The sequence below is a fragment of the Narcine bancroftii genome, chromosome 7 (genome assembly GCF_036971445.1).
Source record: "Narcine bancroftii isolate sNarBan1 chromosome 7, sNarBan1.hap1, whole genome shotgun sequence".
NCBI classification, from domain to species: Eukaryota; Metazoa; Chordata; class Chondrichthyes; order Torpediniformes; family Narcinidae; genus Narcine; species Narcine bancroftii.
The window spans coordinates 192,878,473-192,891,322 of record NC_091475.1 but is presented as its reverse complement, the minus strand read 5'-3'; the positions used below and the strand labels follow the sequence as shown (position 1 = coordinate 192,891,322).

Genomic DNA, 12,850 nt, shown 5'->3' with positions numbered 1-12,850 from the left:
TTACGGTTTCTCTCCAATAATGCCACCTGATGACCTGTTGAGTCTTTCTCACATTTTCTATTCTTACATCAGATTTCAGGTGCTTGCAGTTCTTTTGATTTACCCAGAAGCAGGTTACCCAGTAATGAGAGTGTGAAACACGAAAGTCTGCAGATGCTGTGCTTGCAGTGTAAACACACAGAAATGGTGGAGGAACTCAACCAGTCTTACCGAGTCCATAGCAGGTAAAACTATATAGTACCTTGAAGAAGGGCTCAGGCCCCAAAATGACGGTGATGTATCTTCGCGTCCTGCAAGACTGGCTGAGTTCCCCCAGAATTCCTGTGTGTTTCTACCCATTAACAAACTTCCCACACCCTTGTGGTTCTTCTAACCCAGCAAAAGGATGTTGGCAGCTGAAAGATTTAATTTTATGCTGACCATTAGAGGTACAAGGACTGCCTAAAGAAATCTCTTGGTTCCTGCCACATTAACCACCGCCAGTGGGCTGATATCGCCTCAAACCGTGCATCTTGGCGCCTCACAGTTCGGCGGGCAGCAACCTCCTTTGAAGAAGACCGCAGAGCCCACCTCACTGACAAAAGGCAAAGGAGGAAAAACCCAACACCCAACCCCAACCAACCAATTTTTCCCTGCAACCGCTGCAACCATGTCTGCCTGTCCCGCATCGGACTTGTCAGCCACAAACGAGCCTGCAGCTGACGTGCACATTTACCCCCTCCATAAATCTTCGTCCGCGAAGCCAAGCCAAAGAAAAAGAAAGAGAAAATACAAAATTGCTGGAATATCCTTTGACTGTTCTCAGCTGAAGTATTATTTCTAATGATGGCAAATATAAATTATAGAAATAATTTTAATTGCTAAAACACAAGCACGCCTGATGCATTTCACAAACTGTGCGCAACCCCACAGCAAGGGGCTGCTTGCGGACTGCACCATTACCTGCTCACTGCTGGCAGACCTTTCCCATTGTATGGGGGCAAATGGTAGCTGAAGAGCATTTGGCAATATTTTCAGATTCAGAATTAGAATTTATTGTCATGAACAAGTCACTAAATTTGTTGTTTTGCGGCAGCGTTCACAGTGCAAACATTCATATAAACCATCTTACAAAAAAAATAAAAATAGTGCTTGAAAAAAATCAAAGTTAGGCAGAGTCTTTGGTTCATTGATCATTCAGGAATCTGGTGGCAGCAGGGAAGAAGCTGTCCTTGTGCCGCTGAGTGCTCGTCTTTAGGCTCCTGTACCTTTTTCCCCAATGGTAGCAGAGTGAAGGGGGCATGGCCTGGATGGTGGGGGTGTTTCATAAGACACCACCTTTGCAGATGTTCTCAATGGGGTGGAATCTGGTGCCCGTGATATTGCAGCCCGAGTTAACAACCCTCTGGAGTTTTTTCTTGTCCTGAACATTGGCACCTCCATACCAGACAATGGTGCCACCAGCCAGAATGCTCTCCCCAGTACTCCTGAAGAAGTTTTTGAGAAACTTTGATGACATTCTGAATCTCCTCAAACACCTCACAAAGTATAGCCGCTGGCAAGCTTTCTTCCTGATTGCATCAACATAGAGGCTCCAGCTTGAAGTCGCCATCCTGGAAGGAGGCCCAGAGGGAGACGGGTTTGATGCCGCAGATGGCCACGTCCTGGCACTCGGGCAGGTTAATCAGCTTGTCGATATAGGCCTGCCACGCTGTGCTCATGGTGAGGACGAGGGCGGGGCAAACCGAAAAACACAGAGCGGAGAGGAACCCAACGAACACACCGGCCGCCGCGCCCCAACTGGCGCTCGGCGGGCGGGGTGTGCTTAAAGACACTCAGGCAGGAAGCGGTGGCAGGGAAGAGGGAGGGGAAAGGCAGGGCGGGGCAGAAGGGAAAGGGAGGGGGAGAGGGAGAGGAGGTGAAGGGAGGGAGAGAGGAGGGGAGGGGAGAGGAGGGGAGGGGAGAGAGGGGGAGGGGAGAGAGGGGGAGGGGAGAGAGGGGGAGGGGAGAGAGGGGGAGGGGAGAGAGGGGGAGGGGAGAGAGGGGGAGGGGAGAGAGGGGGAGGGGAGAGAGGGGGAGGGGAGAGAGGGGGAGGGGAGAGAGGAGGAGGGGAGAGAGGAGGAGGGGAGAGGGGGAGGGGGAGAGAGGTGAGAGAGAAGGGGAGAGAGAGGGAGGGGAGGAGGGGGGAGTGGAGGGGGAAGGGGTAGAGGAGGGGGAGAGAAAGGGGAGGGAAGGGAAGGGGGAGAGAGAGGAGGAGGGAAGGGGAGAGAGAGGAGGGAAGGGGAGGGAACAGAGAGAGGGAAGGGGAGAGAAGGGGAGGTGGAGAGAGAGGGGAGGAGGGAGGAGGGGAGATGAGGTGAGGGCAGAGAAGGGAGGGGCTGGGGAAGATGACAATAGACAATAGACAATAGGAGCTGGAGTAGGCCATTTGGCCCGTCGGGCCAGCACCGCCATTTTAGATCATGGCTGATCATTACCATCAGTACACCTTTCCAGCCTTATCCCCATAACCCTTAACTCCGTTACCCACAAGAGTCTTATCTAACTCTCTTTTGAACATAGTCAGCGAATCCGCCTCTACCACCCTCTGTGGCAGAGCATTCCACAGATTCACACTTCTCTGGGTAAAAAAATGCTTTCTCATCTCCGTCCTAAAGGGCCTACCCTGTATTCTTAAACTATGCCCTCTAGTCCTCGTCTCCCCCATCATTGGGAACAAGTAATCAGACTTCACCTTGTCTATCCCCCTGATGATTTTGTATACCTCAATCATGTCCCCCCTCATCCTTCTAAACTTCAATGGATACAAGTCCAGTTTTTCTAGCCTTGCTGCATATGACAACCCTGCCATCCCTGGAACTAACCTTGTAAATCTGCGCTGCACACCCTCTATAGCTAGTATGTCCTTCCTCAAATTGGAGACCAGAACTGGATGCAATACTCCAGGTGGGGTCTCACCAGGGCCCTGTACAACTGCAGAAGGGCGTCTGTTCCTATACTCCAATCCCCTCTTTATGAAAGCCAACATTCCATTTGCCTTCTTCACAGCTTTCTGAACCTGCATGCTAGCCTTCAGTGACCGGTGAACAAGTACACCCAGATCCATTTGCACTTCCCCACTCCCTAGCTTGTCTCCATTTAAATAATACTCAGCTTTCCTATTACTTCCCCCAAAATGAATAACCTCACATTTGTTCACATTGAAATTCATCTTCCATTTAGCCACCCACTCCTCCAGCCTGTCCAAGTCCCTCTGCATTTTCCTTACATCCTCCTCACACCGCCACCCAGTTTAGTGTCATCTGCAAATTTGCTCATGTTATTCACAATCCCCTCATCCAAATCATTATCATAAATTACAAACAACTGAGGACCCAACACCGATCCCTGAGGCACTCCACTCGTCACATCCTGCCATTCTGAAAAAGACCCATTCACTCCAACCCTTTGTTTCCTATCTCTTAACCAATTTCCTATCCATGTCAGCACCTTACCTCCAATACCATGCTCCCTGATCTTGCCCACTAGACTCCCGTGCGGTACCTTATCAAAGGCCTTCTGGAAGTCCAAATACACCACATCCACTGGCTCTCCCGAGTCCACCCTCTTTGTCACATCCTCAAAAAATTCCAGAAGGTTAGTCAAGCATGACTTACCCTTATACTATTATTACTGACTAAGTGTTCTGCTATTTCTCCTTTTATGATAGATTCCAATATCTTCCCCACCACTGATGTCAGGCTAACCGGTCTATAATTTCCCGTTTTCTCCCTCCCTCCTTTCTTAAAAAGCGGCACCACATCAGCCACTCTCCAATCCTCAGGGACCTCCCCAGAATCTATGGAACTTTGGAAAATGTCGACCAGTGCCTCCACAATTTCCATAGCCACCTCTTTAAGCACCCTAGGATGCAGCCCATCAGGCCTTGGGGATTTATCAGCCCTCAGTCCCAACAATTTACTCATAACCTCCTGCTTCTGGATCCGGATATCCAATAGATCCCCTACCTCCCCAGTAAAGTTCCCCAAGTCTCTTGGTACCGCATGACCACTACCCCCTAACTGACTATAACCTATATCCTCCTTGGTGAAGACAGTTGCAAAATATTTGTTAAATTCCTCTGCCATCTCCTTGTTTCTGGTAATAATTTCACCCTTGCCCATTTTCAAAGGGCCAATTTTAGACCGAGCCAATTTCTTCCTCTTCACATACTTAAAAAAGCTTTTGCTATCAGATGGGGAGAGAGGGGGTGGGCCAGGTAAAGGTGGTGGGTGGCAGGCACTGGTGGTGGTGGGAAAGAGGGTAGGGGGAGACTAGAGAAAGGGAATGGGACCATCCCAGTGTCCTGCCCCCCCCTCCCATGGCCACCCTCCAATCCCCTCTGCTCCATACCCTGAGGGCTGCAGTCAACTCCCCTCCACCATCCCTCCCCCCTCCCCCTCCACAACCCTGCATGGTGGAGACACACACACATTTTACGGGCAACTTTTTTTTTGTTTGTGTCGTAGAAGTTCCTGTCTGTTTTGCCTTAAAAAGGGAATTTGAGTTGTTTTAAACTTTCAATAAATGCCCTCCCATTTTCAAAAAAAACATGGAGGCTCCAGAACAGATCCTCAGAGATGTTGACACCCAAGAATTTGACGTTTTTTACCCTCTCCACTACTAAGCCCTCGATGAGAGCTGGATCATGTTCTCCTGACTTCCTCCTTGGTTTTCCTAATGTTGTTGTGACACCACAACGAGCGGACCTCTCTCCCTCCTGTACACTTCCTCATTGCCGTCTGTGATTCTGCCAACAACCGTGGGGTCATTGGCAAATTTGAAGTGAGTACAAGGCTACAGAAAACCAAACGTCCATGTGGGTGCATGATTGGACAGTAATTGTTCTGCCTGTCACAGTGTCTGCAATTAGTTCAAGTATTTATTTGTAAAGATCTTGCTACTAAAAGTGTGTTGTACAAACAAGACCACACAGCACAAATTATTAATTTGAATTGTAAAATGTGTCTTTATAATTTGCTGATGGCTTCACGCCTCTTTGAACAAGATTGTCAATTATATCTAATTAGTGCAGAAACAGATGATTTTAATGTCCACTGGAGTCTCAATTCTGCTCTCAATTCTCATGACAGCCATGAGAAGCCAGCATGCCAAGATCAGGTCCCAGTGCTGGTCACTATGGTGTCAGAATGGTGCCTTTAAATTACATAATCTGAACCAGACACAAACTCCCTTGCTTAATTGAATTAGATGGGATTAATTAGAACCAATTTTGATTTGTACTGATGTTCCTAAATTGATTATGTCATTGACTTGGCTTAAAATAAACAGAAGTAAATGCAGACAAAGTGGCAAAACTAACCAAGTGTATCACGTGCACCGAATTCCTGCCCGTTGAAGAAAGCAGCCATCGTAAAGGGTGGAGTGAAACACGAGAGTCTGCAGACGCAGTGATTAAAGTAAAAGCTCAATGATGGAGAAACGCAGGTGGTCAAATAGCAGACTTTGTGTAGCAAAAATAAAGATCTATGGCCAACGTTTTGGGCTTGAGCCCTTCGTCAAGGTATAAGCAAAAACGTAAAGGGTCCCCGCCATGCTCGTCATAATTTCTTCTTGTAGTTCCCTTCAGGCAGAAGGTACGATGTCTGAAGTCCAGCACCTCAAGTCTGAAGAACAGTTTTTAAACAACAGCTATCAACAGCTGAATATTATTTAAAGGGTGAAAGACTACAGCATGCTGTTGTGCAGAGGGACTTGGGAGTGCTTGTGCATGAATCGCAAAAAGTTAGGTTGCAGGTGCAGCTGGTTATTAAGAAGGCAAATGGAATTTGGCCTTCATCGCTAGAGGAATTGAATTCAGGAGTAGGGAGGTAATGTTGCAACTGTATAAGGTACTGGTGAGACCGCACCTGGAGTACTGTGTCCAGTTCTGGTCTCCATATTTGAGGAAGGATATACTGGCTTTGGAGACGCTCCAGAGGAGGTTTACTAGGTTGATCCCTGGGATGAAGGGGTTGACTTATGATGAAAGATTAAATCATCTAGGATTGTATTTGCTCAAGTTCAGAAGAATGAGAGGAGATCTTATAGAAACATATAGGATTATGAAGGGTATGGATAGGATAGATGTAGGAAGGTTTTTTGAGCTGGCCGGGGAAACTAAAACGAGAGGACACAGTCTCAAGATTCGGGGGGAGTAGATTTAGGACAGAGATGAGGAAAAATAGTTTTTCCCAGAAAGTAGTGAATGTTTGGAATTCTCTAACCGGGGAAGTGGTTGAGGCTGCCTCATTAAACATATTTAAAATTTGGTTAGATACATTTTTACATGATAGAGGAATTAGGAGATATGGGGAGAAGGCAGGTAGGTGGGGTTAGGTCATAAATTAGATCAGCCATGATCGTACTGAATGGCGGAGCAGGCCGATGGGCCATTTTTAGCCTACTCCTGTTCCTACTTCCTATGTTCCTAAATCTTGAACATCCCCAACTACTCTAATCGTAGGGCCACCCACTAAAGATCTGACCGCATTATTATTGTATCACTTTTTTTTACATTAATGCCACATGTGAATATTGATCTATTCTTTTATATATACCATAATTTTCTTTTGCGTGGTAATTTAATTTATATTTATTGTTTGTTAGTATATTTTACACACCTGTGTAGCTCCAAGAACGTCAGTATATATGTACCCTGTATGTACATGTACAGGACAATAAACTCTCATCTCATTATTTTGTACCCTGTTACTGCCCCTCTTCTGTATTTCTACCTTTTGGAATTTGCCTGTTTTCTATTCTCTCTTTTTGCTTTTCATGTTGCCTGCTTTTCTCTTTACACTTAACCAAAAGGTGTGCACTTAGAAAGGTTGTTGCAGTTTACAACCATTTCTTTATTTTATTTAAATTTTATTAAGTTCTTTGAAAAACAAGTTTCCCTAAACCCTAAAGTTACAAAACATAAACTTATCCATAAAACAGAAACAAACACGGCAGCAAAAAAAATCAATATCCATATGTGTCTATTTAGAAAAAAACCCAGCCGTTCATTCATATGCTCCACCACAACTTCCACCCTACCCCACCCCTTTCAGAAAACCTAGATTTTTGGTCCATTTTTGTGTATAGATGTCCAATTTATCAAACTGTTTGCAAGACATGCGTTCAAATGCTGCCACTTTGGCCACGCCTGAAATTATGGTTTCCCCCTAAATTCTTCCAACCTGTAAGTATAATTGGTCTTCCTAACATTATATTTGTTTGAATCCAATTTTTAGAGCATTTATCCCCAAATAACCCAAGTGTGTCTCATTTATGACCATTTCTGAGATTCGGTAGAGGGCTCAAGACTACAGAGATGTGAGACCAGAGATCAGAGCTTCTAATTTGAGCAAGAATGTGGAAATGCTATCAAACAAGAAAGTCTGAAGACATTGTGATTGTAGTTTACACAGAAATGCTGGAGATAAAGATATTAACCAATGTTTCAGGCCTTCATCAAAGAGGCTAGTGCATAAAATGGAGGGTGGGGGGAGGGGGGGATAGACAGGGAAAGGAGCACAGGCTCAGCAGTGAAATGGAATGCACTGTCTATTGTGACAGAATATGCTGTATTATTGTATATAGATATGATTTTGGGAGATAAAGTGTGGCAGGATTTTTTTTTAGTTAGGTCACATACAAACATTTCAAAACAGATCTCATTCAAAATACTGGAGCTCTGCTCAAGCCAAATAGGCTGGCTCCGAGAGTCTTTGCAAAAACGTTGAAGAGTGGCCAAGGGACTTCATTAATGGATTGTTGTTTTGAAAAGTGACAGATGAAAGAACTCATCGGAGGCTGTCTGGGAGAGCTGCTTGCTGTTCTAAGAGGATCATGTGGTTTTTGCAAGCAGAGAGGGAGTCAAACAGATTTTTCTCTGAGTGAGTGAGAGAGAGAGAGATTCAGTTCTACAGTTTACAGTCAGCAGCATCTGGGACTGGAACAGGATAAGCTGGCAAGCTCATTAAAAAACCCCATTTGGAAGATGGGTTATGAGTGCTTAGTTCTGTCTGGTCAAAGCCTTTGTGGTCCATACAAGAGAAGAGGACTGGCTGCCTAATGTTTCACTTGAAATAAGAAACAAAAAGGAATCATCTGGAAAGCCTTAATGGGGCAAGTTTCTTCGGCAAGACATAGACGTGGATGATTAAAAGGAATCAGTTTTGTGGGTGTCCAGGAACAACAAATCTCTCTTTGAAAACCAACAAGAATCTTCCTGAGCGGTAACCATTTACCTTTCAAGCACCAAAGCCTGGTGAACTTCATAAATTTTAAAATTCTGTGCATAGTATAAGAATTGCCTGCAACCAGTGAACTTGGAGAAATGAGAAGTGAGATTGGACTATGAACCAAAGAACTTTTTTAAAATTACACACACATTACATGCACATAGAATTAGAAGGGGGTTAAGTTAGGTTAAGTAAATTAATAGTGATAAATTAAGGTTTGATCCTGTTTTCATGTTTAAAGATAATTAAAAGCAACTTTTGTTTAAGTAACCATTTGCCTTGGTGAATATCTAATGCTGCTGGGTTTTGGGGTCCTCTTGCCAAGTAACGCTGTATAGATTAGATGGCCGACCCCTCCTCTTGGCCCTGCCCCGTCTATCCCGCTATAAACCCTGTTTTCCCGCCTTACCTCCGATTTACCTGAAGACTATTATAGATACCGGCGATTAGTTGTAAGCTAATAAAAGCGTGCTCCTCACAAGTCTCTGAGTACTATCAATCACATTAAAAGCCCACGGGTGGATATGGGTGGGAGGGCAGAAGAGAAAAAAGTTGGGAAGTGATGGGGGAAGGGAGATAGCTCTCTGAATGAGTGAAAGGGGTGGAGATCTGGAGGAAAGGAGTCATGTGCATGGGGAAGAGAAGGAGATAGGGAAGGAAGGGGGTGGAAAGCTTTTTGCTCTTGCGCCCTCCCACCCATATCAACCTCTGGCCCTGTGCTCCTTGCCCTGCCCCTCCCCCAAAATTTTATTTAGGCGCCTGTCTGCTTTTTAGGTGCTGTGTATTTCAGTGCAGCATGAATTAAGACGCAGAATAAAAATGTGCTTTGTCTGCAATGCCATTTCTGGGTCAGTCTCAGAGTCACAGCCATACAGCATGGAAACAAGGCTCTTTGATCCACAGTGCAGACCACCATTGGCACCAGTCCTACATGAATGCTGTTTTATTCCCCCCACATTCTCAACATCCTCCCCCAGATTCAACCACGGGGCAGTCTAGAGTGGCCAATTAACCAACCAGCTTGCATGTCTTTGGAATGTGGGAGGAAACGGAGACAACCAGCAGAAACCAACCAGGCCCCAATCTCCGCCCAACTCTCCCTGACTGAAAACCAGATGATCCACTAAATAAAAAGACGAATTTGAATGAGTCAGTAGAACACCTGAGAAATGCAAACAAAACCCTGGCTGCTTGTCTCACTCCGGTTGTCCAACCTTCACCTCATCACCTGCACAATTCCCCTCTGGCTCATAAACAAGACAGTCAGGAGACACTATGAATATAGTTGAATACACAAATGCACTGGAGAAACTCAGCAGGTCAGCAGTGTTCTTTATGGCAAAGATACCTAAAGAATATTTTGGGCCGGAGCCCTTCTTCAAAGTAGGAACAAAAAAAAAGCAGGCAGGTGCCTGAATGAAAGACTCCAACCGATTGTACAGTCACATCGTATGTGGCTGCTGTGCAATGCCAAAAGGCCTTTTTATGGAGGAAAAAAGGCAAATGCAAAGACAGAGATTCTCCACCTTGACATCGCTGTACTTACCTCCATAAAAGATTCAAAGGCGGATGGATTGCTGGAATACGCTCCTGCTTTCATCCTCTAGGGGTACACTTAAAGGTGGAGCGTAGTCACTCACCTCCTCCATAAAACGAATGTCGCTGAAAGCTCCTGCAAGGGGAGGCCTGATGACAGTGTCCGCCCATGACTCAAGCACAAATCTTAAAGTGCTCAGTGTGTTCAGATACAGGGCAATAGCAACTGTGATTTGTCTCCAAACGATCATTATTCATACGTGTGATGGCTAAAGTTTTTTGTTATTTTGGATGGGAGGGAATGTCTATATTAATTTTTCACTTGCCGGCACGTATATTTGTCACCACGGTGACAGGCAGCGCCACTACACCATTCGCCCTGCCTCCCTCAGATCCGCAAGATGACTCCCGACTCCGCTCTCCATAAAGGCAACACTGGATCCACATTATAGGCCGTCACCATAAAAGATAAATTCACTTTTTTTTAAACCTTTGGCCATCTTTAATGCACCATAAAAGGGGCTCTGGATTAACCTTGGCAGCTCTAAGATCAGTGTTCCTTGCAAATTACATATTTTGGTCTTCGTTTCCCTGGTAAAAGGGAAAAATTGCATCCTTTTATTCAGTGGTGCAAACTTTGCCATTCAACCTTTGAGAGAATAACAGCTTCAGTCAAGTTAGAAGTCATCCCTCTCCAATCTCACTGGAAAAATAATCTCTTTACTGTCTGCCCATGTGGAAAGAGGTTGATTTAATACAGGGGTGGGGGTGGGGGAAAGTTTGCCTTTGGTTTTTATGTTATAGTTACATTGTGAACATGGCAGGGCTATTTCCTTCATCACACAGTAATTGCACTCTTTCAGGATGGCTTATTAGATCGAACCATCAAGAAAAAAAATCTCCTGACAAAATCTATGCTAATAATTTGAGGTAATTGCCCCCAGGGAGGACCAGACCATGTTGAAGCTCCTGCATATTTAAAAGCAGGAGCTGTGGTTCATTATTGTGAGAGCAGCTAACCATCAGTTACCATCCCTTAACAGATAGTAACCTCTTGCATCTCCATTCAAATATCATCTCCAGTAAATTGCCATCCAAAATTCACTACTGCACACCTTCAGACGCTCTGCACCAAGTCCACATGCCTGTCAAATTGACCCAAAGGATATCGACTAAACATTCAAACAAATGTTGTGAGTGAACCATTAAGGTCTAGGAAAATTTCTAACTGCTGTGCCTTAATTATAGCCAATTGCCTTAGCACTGAGATTTAACTTTAGACAAATACCTTGCCTTTCACGGTCATTTACAGCATCCAATGCTCCCGATGTGGCCTCCTCTATTATCAGGGAGACTGGGAAGCCATTTCACTGAGCTCCTTCGCTCAGTCCACTGCTACAGCAAGGACTACCCCAGCGGTTAACCATTTTAATTCCATACACCTTTGCCACATGGACATGTCTATCCACAGCCTCATGCACTGCCAAATCGAGGCCGCTGCAAACTGGAGGACACACCTTTTATTCCGTCATGGCAGTCTCCAACCAGATAGCATTAAACATCGACTTCTCCCGTTTCTGTTAACCCCCTCCCCAAGTCTCTCTCTTTCCCCATCCCTCTGTCTCCTCCAGCTCCCCACCCTATTCCCATTCCTTCTCCTAGCAGAGAGGTAACCTCAGCCCTCTTCCTCTATCAAGTCTCACCTTTTCTATCCTTTCACCCATTAGCCTTTCTCTTTCCTATCCTCTTCCCCCATTTCCCTACGTTTTTATTCAGGAGTCTGCCCGTTTTTTTTCTTTTACCAGGCAAATGGCCCAGGTAGTGGCAGAATAACCATTCAGCTGAGTAGGTTTAAGTCTAGGGGTCCGGAAAGGTGGGGGGGGCGGGCAAGAGTAAAAGAAAAATGGTTTAATTGAGTGTACACGTAAGTATTTTGGATGATATTTCAGTACTTTTTGCATGTATATTTTTTCATATCTGGAATATTACAAATACTATTTCGTTTTCTAAATTAGGCTCCAAACATATAAATATTTAGAAGTAATACTTTTAGGACTTCGTACGGCAGCTGCAAGATTGTGATTACCATGACGACGTTATTACGCCACGAGTTGGCGTTAACATGTGCCTCTACTGGTTAAAGACAGGGACCAAAGCCTGTTGGAACATGAATGCCAGGAGTGTGAAATCTATAAAATATGATGGTAAACAGAGACGTTACTTAAGTAAGTCCATGTTTTATGAGAAAATTAGAAGTTGGTCGTGCTATTCTCCAAGCACAGGTAGGGCATTCTGTTTTAACCACAAATTGTTTTCAAGTGAAGACCATGCTCGATTGCTCGACAATACCAGTCAGAACACAATTACATGAAAGCACTTCTGGGAAGGGTTGTTGCCACAATTAAAATTCTTGCTTATACATGCGATACATTCTACAGAGTTCAGCGATATGTTATTTAACGTAACTGAATGTCACTTTATTCTAATCAATGGGGAAGGTGGGCAAGGACCGGGAGAGCCTTACTAAAGCTCAGCCTAGTGGCCAGGAGAGCCTTACTAAAGCTCAGCCTAGTGGCCAGGAGAGCCTTACTAAAGCTCAGCCTAGTGGCCAGGAGAGCCTTACTAAAGCTCAGCCTAGTGGCCAGGAGAGCCTTACTAAAGCTCAGCCTAGTGGCCAGGAGAGCCTTACTAAAGCTCTGCCGAGTGGCCAGGAGAGCCTTACTAAAGCTCAGCCGAGTGGCCAGGAGAGCCTTACTAAAGCTCAGCCGAGTGGCCAGGAGAGCCTTACTAAAGCTCAGCCGAGTGGCCAGGAGAGCCTTACTAAAGCTCAGCCGAGTGGCCAGGAGAGCCTTACTAAAGCTCAGCCGAGTGGCCAGGAGAGCCTTACTAAAGCTCAGCCGAGTGGCCAGGAGAGCCTTACTAAAGCTCAGCCGAGTGGCCAGGAGAGCCTTACTAAAGCTCAGCCGAGTGGCCAGGAGAGCCTTACTAAAGCTCAGCCGAGTGGCCAGGAGAGCCTTACTAAAGCTCAGCCTAGTGGCCAGGGTGATAGTTAATCTGCCACT

The 12,850-nt window shown here is 45.4% G+C and overlaps 1 protein-coding gene across 6 annotated transcripts in view; it reads right to left on the bottom strand.

The window, feature by feature from the left end:
• Positions 1-12,850, bottom strand: part of LOC138739553 (CRACD-like protein) — a 138,604-nt gene that overhangs the window by 124,551 nt on the left and 1,203 nt on the right. The window lies entirely within an intron of this gene.